Source organism: Triticum dicoccoides, chromosome 5B, assembly GCF_002162155.2.
Source record: "Triticum dicoccoides isolate Atlit2015 ecotype Zavitan chromosome 5B, WEW_v2.0, whole genome shotgun sequence".
In the NCBI taxonomy this organism is placed as follows: domain Eukaryota; kingdom Viridiplantae; phylum Streptophyta; class Magnoliopsida; order Poales; family Poaceae; genus Triticum; species Triticum dicoccoides.
In genome coordinates, this window is record NC_041389.1 from 60,534,699 (window position 1) to 60,541,337 (window position 6,639).

Below are 6,639 nucleotides of genomic sequence, written 5' to 3' on the forward strand. Positions count from 1 at the left end.
GCGGCCTACACGTAGTAGTAGGCACCTCCAATGTAGTAGTCGCCGTCGACGATGGCGTCTGACTCCTGGGCTCCAACGTCTGGTTGCGGCATCCGAGAAGAAGAGGAAAACGGGGGAAAAGAGGGAGCAAAGCAGCCATGAGTACTCAGCCAAAGTACTCGCAAGCAAGGAGCTACACTACATATGCAAGGGTATATGTGTAAGGAGGCTATATCAGTGGACTGAACTGCAGAATGCCAGAATAAGAGGGGGATAGCTAGTCCTATCGAAGACTACGCTTCTGGCAGCCTCCGTCTTGCAGCATGTAGAAGAGAGTAGATTGAAGTCCTCCAAGTAGCATCGCATAGCATAATCCTACCCGGCGATCCTCCCCTCGTCGCCCTGTGGAAAAGCGATCACCGGGTTGTCTGTGGAACTTGTCTGGGTGTGTTTTATTAAGTATCCAATTCTAGTTGTCATAAGGTCAAGGTACAACTCCGGGTCGTCCTTTTACTGAGGGACACGGCTATTCGAATAGATAAACTTCCCTGTAGGGGTGCACCACATTTCCCAACACGCTCGATCCCATTTGGCCGGACACACTTTCCTGGGTCATGCCCGGCCTCGGAAGATCAACACGTCGGACCCCCACCTAGGCACAACAGAAAGGTCAGCACGCCGGTCTAAATCCTACGCGCGCGGGGGTCTGGGCCCATCGCCCATTGCACACCTGCATGTTGCGTACGCGGCTGGAAGCAAACCTAGCCCCCTTAATACAAGAGCAGGCTTACGGTCCAATCCGGCACGCGCCGCTCAGTCGCTGACGTCACGAAGGCTTCGGCTGATACCACGACGTCGAGTGCCCATATCTTTCCCGCGTAGTTGGTTAGTGCGTATAGGCCAGTGTCCAGACTCAGATCAAATACCAAGATCTCGTTAAGCATGTTATTATGAAGCAACCGCGAATGTCGACCAGGGCCAGGCCCACCTCTCGCCTAGGTGGTCTCAAACTGCCCTGTCGCTCCGCCATAAAGATTCACACAGAGGGCCGTTGGGACAAAGGTCCTTTCAGCCCCCAATCCGTGAATCACTCGCGGGTACTCCTCGGGCCAACCTGACTTTAGTCACCATCTGTAGTATGTATATATGTATAGTATATACCCGTGATCACCTCCCGAGTGATCACGGCCCAATAGTATAGCAAGGCAGACTGACAAGAATGTAGGGCCAATGATGATAAACTAGCATCCTATACTAAGCATTTAGGATTTCGGGTATGGTATCAATGACTATAGCAACAATGACAGGCTATGCAACAGAATAGGAGTAACTGAACAGTAACATGCTACACTACTCTAATGCAAGCAGTATAGAGAAGAATAGGCGATATCTGGTGATCAAGGGGGGGCTTGCCTGGTTGCTCTGGCAAGAAGGAAGGGTCGTCAACTCCGTAGTCGAACTGGGGGTCACCGGCAGTCTCGGGGTCTACCGAAAAGAAGTAACGGAGGGGGAACATAATAAATAACACAGCAATCAAAGCAACACAAAGCATAACATGGTGATACGCGGTGCTAGGGGTGAAACATCCGGGAAAGTATTCCCGGTGTTTCGCGTTTTCGGACAGAGGAACCGGAGGGGGAAAGTTGCGAGTTTGATAGGTTAGGGATGTGTGGCGGACGAACGGGCTACGTACCCGGATTCGTCTTGCCGTTCTGAGCAACTTTCATGTAGAAAGTATTTTCATCTGAGCTATGGTTTATTTTATATGATTTTCTAAAGTTTTAAATCATTTTTAGAATTTATTTAATTAATTTAATTCAACATTATCCAGAATAGTGCTGACGTCAGCATGTGCAGTCAACAGGGCGTTGACTGGGTCAATCTGACGTCTGGGACCCACCTGTCAGGGACTGTTTAGCTAATTAACAGTAGTTAATTAGGTTAACTAGTTATTAGGTTAATTAATCTTAATTAGTTAATTTAAATAGAATTAATTAAGTTATATATTTAGTTAATTAATTAATTGATTGATATTTCTATTTATTATTATTTTTAATTCCTTTTTTTAAACGGTCTGGGGCGTGGGGTGTGGGACGCCACACGTCATTGGCCTAAGTGCCTTAACGGGCGCACGGTTACGGGCGCCGGGTGGGTCGGGCGACGAGCGCCAGCCCGACGAGGCGCCGCAGGGCAGCGGGCGTGCGGCCTGGCTCCGACGACCGGAGCAGGGCGAGGCGGTTGGCTGAGAGGGCCGCCGCAGCGGACGGCGGACGTAGCGGGAGTGGGATAAGGCGCCGGACGACGACGGCGCCCCGGGCGGACGCGGCCAGGAGCCGCGGGGCAGAGACGACAGTGGGAGCAGGCAGCAGGGGGCGACGGGCGCCGTGGCTATGGCTGGATGGCGCGGGTCGCGCGCGCGGGGGCGCACGGGAGCGCGTGGGCGCGCGCTGGGTCGAGCAGGGGCGAACGGGGTGCGGGCACGGTGACGTGCAACAGAGAGGGGGAGAAGAGGAGAGGGAGGCCATGGCCTCACCGGCGTTGCAGAGAAGAGGGTCGGCGAGGCTCGGTGGAGCCTTTGGGGAGGAGGACGGGGATGACGGCGACGTAGAGGAGGAGGTCCGGCGAGGAGGAGTCGAAGAGGAGGACGGCAGGGCCGCTCCACGAGGCAGCCCCGACGACGGTGGGGTCCAGCGGCGTCGAGGTCATGCCGAGGCTCGGGGAAGACGGGCGTGGTGCCGGAGGGTGAGGAAGAAGGTCGGGAGGGGGCGGTGAGGACGAGGCATTCGGCGAGGACGAGGCGTTCGGCGAGGTCCGGCGACGGGGCCGGGCAGCACCGGGCGGCGGGGGCGAGTGCGATGGCGCCAGGGACGCGTCGGGGGCGAGCGTCACGCTCGATCCAGATCGAGCGAGAGGGTGAGGGGGGTCATGGGGAACGTGGCGGTTTCATCCCCGATCCAGATCGGATCGGGAGGGGGAGAGGGAGTGGCGACGTGGGGAGGGGAGTGGGAGCGAGTGGGTTAGGGTTTTGATCGCCAGGGCGTTATGGGGAGTGGGGTGGCCGGCTGGGCCTTTGCCCAGTTGGGCTGGTGGCCTGCTGGGCCGAAGCCCAGTGGGAGGGGGTTTTCTCCTTTTATCATTTTTTTGTATTTGTTTTTTTCGTCTGTTTTTATTCTTTTATTTATTTTTCTGTTACTTTTAGTTTCACTTTTATTTAGATTTATGACTTATAAAAGTAGTTCCTAATTTAGTCTAAATAATTATACTACGGCCACATAAGTTTGGGCAACTAGATAAAATAGTTTAATAATTTATTAATTGTAAAAAGCATTTGATTAATTATTTTGCTACTATTTTATTTACTTTAGGACAATCAAACACTTTCAAAGAGGTTGGTTTCTTCATCAATATTACTTATGCATTATTTGGCTCTCTCCAAACATTTTAGTTTTAAGATTGGAAAACTTCTATTATTTGTTTGATTTTGAACTTGGATTTGAATCGGTTTCGAACAAACGCGAGATTAGTAACCGAAATGGAGGTGACGTAGCATCGTTAACGTGGGGTTACTGTAGCCTAATTATTCGGGCGTCACATTATCCATAGGGGTTTATCAATGGAAGGGAATTGCAATAGCGATGGCAGAAAGTCTCGAGAGAACACTGGAGAGTATCTTCGGAATCCTTCGATGCACCAAGCAATCATCTGGAGTGAGGGTCTCTCCGGGAGGAAGTAATTACGAGAACCTAGAGTTAGAGTTAGCAAAATCATTTAACCCGGATGGAAGAGAGATCAGAGTCCCAAAGTATAGACGAGGAATAAAATATCCTAATACCACCCAATGGCGACGTGGGCCCGTAAGCCACACAACTATGTTAGTAAAAGTTTTTTTATAACTAGACTCAACTTCGGTCAAGGAGTTTGGAAGGGGGATTCCTACAGACAGTCGGCTCTGATACCAACTTGTGACGCCCCCAATTCAAACGTACACTAATCATGCAGGCAAACGTGTACGATCAAGATCAGGGACTCATGGAAAGATATCACAACACAAGTTTAAAAGTAAAATAAGTCATACAAGCATCATATTACAAGCCAGGGGCCTCGAGGGATCGAATACAAGTGCTCGAACATAAACGAGTCAGCAGAAGCAACAATCTCTGAGTACAGACATAAAGTTAAACAAGGTGCCATAAGATGGCTAGCACAAACTGGGATACAGATCGAAAGAGGCGCAGGCCTCCTCCTGGGATCCTCCTGACTACTCATGATCGTCGGCAGCCTGAACGTAGTAGGGGTCGTCGTCCATGGTGGCATCTGGCTCCGGGGCTCCAGCATCTGGTTGTAGTATCCGAGAAGAAAGGAAAAGGGAGAGAAGGTGGAGCAAAGCAACCGTGAGTACTCATCTAAAGTACCCGCAAGCCAGGATCTACACTACATATGCAATGGTATCAATGAAGTGGGTAGTATCTGTGGACTGAACTACAGAATGCCAGAATAAGAGGGGGATAGCTAGTCCTATTGAAGACTACGCTTCTGGCAGCCTCCATCTTGAAGCAGTAGAAGAGAGTAGCTGGTAAGTTCACCAAGTATCATCGCATAGCATAATCCTACCCGGCGATCCTCTCCTCGTCGCTCTGTGAGAGAGCGACACCGCGTTGTATCTGGCACTTGCATGGGTGTGTCTTATTAAGTATCAGTTCTAGTTGTCATAAGGTCAAAGTACAACTCTGGGTCATCCTGTTACCATGGTCACGGCTATTCGAATAGATCAACTTCCTTACAGTGGTGCACCACATTACCCGACACGCTCGATCCCTCTGGTCGGGCGCACTTTCCTGTGTCATTTACGGCCTCGGGAGATCAACACGTCGTAGCCCTACCTAGTCCTAACAGAGAGGTCAGCACGCCGGTCTAAATCCTATGCGCACAGGGGTCTGTGCCCATCGCCCATTGCACACCTGCACGTTGCGAACGCGGCCGGTGAGTAGACCTAGCAACCTCCATTACAAAGGAAGTTGTGTTAAGCGGTCCAACCTGGCACGCGTCACTCAGTCGCTGACGTCTAGGAGGCTTCAGCTGATACTACGACGCCGGTTGCCCATATCTTGTCCCACGTGGCGGTTAGTGCGTATAAGGTCAACGACCCAACTCAGATCAAATACCAAGATCTCGTTAAGCATGTTAATTGATGTAACCGCAGACGCCGACTAGGACCACGCCCACCTGTTGCCTAGGTGGTCACAACCTGCCCTGTCGCTGTTCCTCAAAGTAACACTCGGGAGTCGTCGGGAACCCAGGTCCACCACTACTTGGATGGAATCACCTGTCCTTTTAGCCCCCATATCTGAATCACTTGCGGGTACTCTACGAGCCGACCTGACTTTAGTCACCACCTGTATAGTATGTATGTATGTATGTATGTATGTATGTATGTATGTATGTATGTATGTATGTATGTATGTACCCGTGATCACCTCCCGAGTGATCACGGCCCGATAGTATAGCAAGGTAGATGGACAAGAATGTAGGGCCACGGATGATAAACTAGCAACCTATACTAAGCATTTAGGGTTGTAGGTAAGGTATGAACAATTGTAGCAATAATGACATGCTATGCAGCAGAATAGGATTAACCGAAAGCAGTAACATGCTACACTACTATAATGCAAGCAGTAGAGAGAAGGAATAGGCGATATCGGGTGATCAAGGGGGGGAGGCTTGCCTGGTTGCTCTGGCAAGAAGGAGGGGTCGTCAACACCGTAGTTGATCGGGGCAGCGGCGGCGTCAGTCTCATAGTCTACCGGAGAGAAGAGGGGGAAGAAATAATAAATATAATGCAAACATAAGCATGATGATGCATGACATGACAATGAACGGTGTGAGGTGTGCCCTAATGCGGTAGTAGGTGATACCGGCGAAGGGGGTAAACATCCAGGAAAGTATCCGGTGTTCCGCGTTACAGGTTCGCTATGCTAGGGATGTGTGGCTGACAAACAGACCACATATTCGGATTCGTCTCGTCGTTCTGAGCAACTTTCATGTACAAAGTATTTTTATCCGAGCTACGGATTATTTTATATTAATTTTCAAAGTTTTAATCAATTTCTAAATTATTATTATTAAATTAATTCGAAAATAGCATTATTGCGTTAGCATGATGTCAGCAGTCAACAGAGGTGTTGACTGGGTCAAGCTGACATGTGGGTCCCGCATGTCATTGATTAACTAACTAACTAACCGTTAATTAGGTTAATTAATCACAATTAATTAAGTTAATTAATTTAGTTAATTAATTAATTAATTAATTAATTTTTTTAAAACGTTCCAGGGGTTGGGGCCCATATGTCAATGGCCCTAGGGGCCTAATGGGCACGGCTGTTGCGGGTGCTGCGAACAGGCACAGCGGGTGCGGGCGATGGGTGCCCGACTGGGGCGAGCCCGGGAGCTGGCTCGGGCGAGGCCATCGGCGCCGGCCGAGGAGTGAACTAGGTGGCTGCGACGGCCGTGGAGCAGCTGGACGAGGGAGTCGGCCCGGCGACAGCGCGCGGGAGGCAACGCAGTGGCAGCAGGGACGGGGCTGGCGAGCGAGGTCGCGCGGGGCCGCGGAGGCGAAGCAGGGGCGGCCGCGGCGGCTCAGCGGTGGAAGCGGGGCGGCGAGCA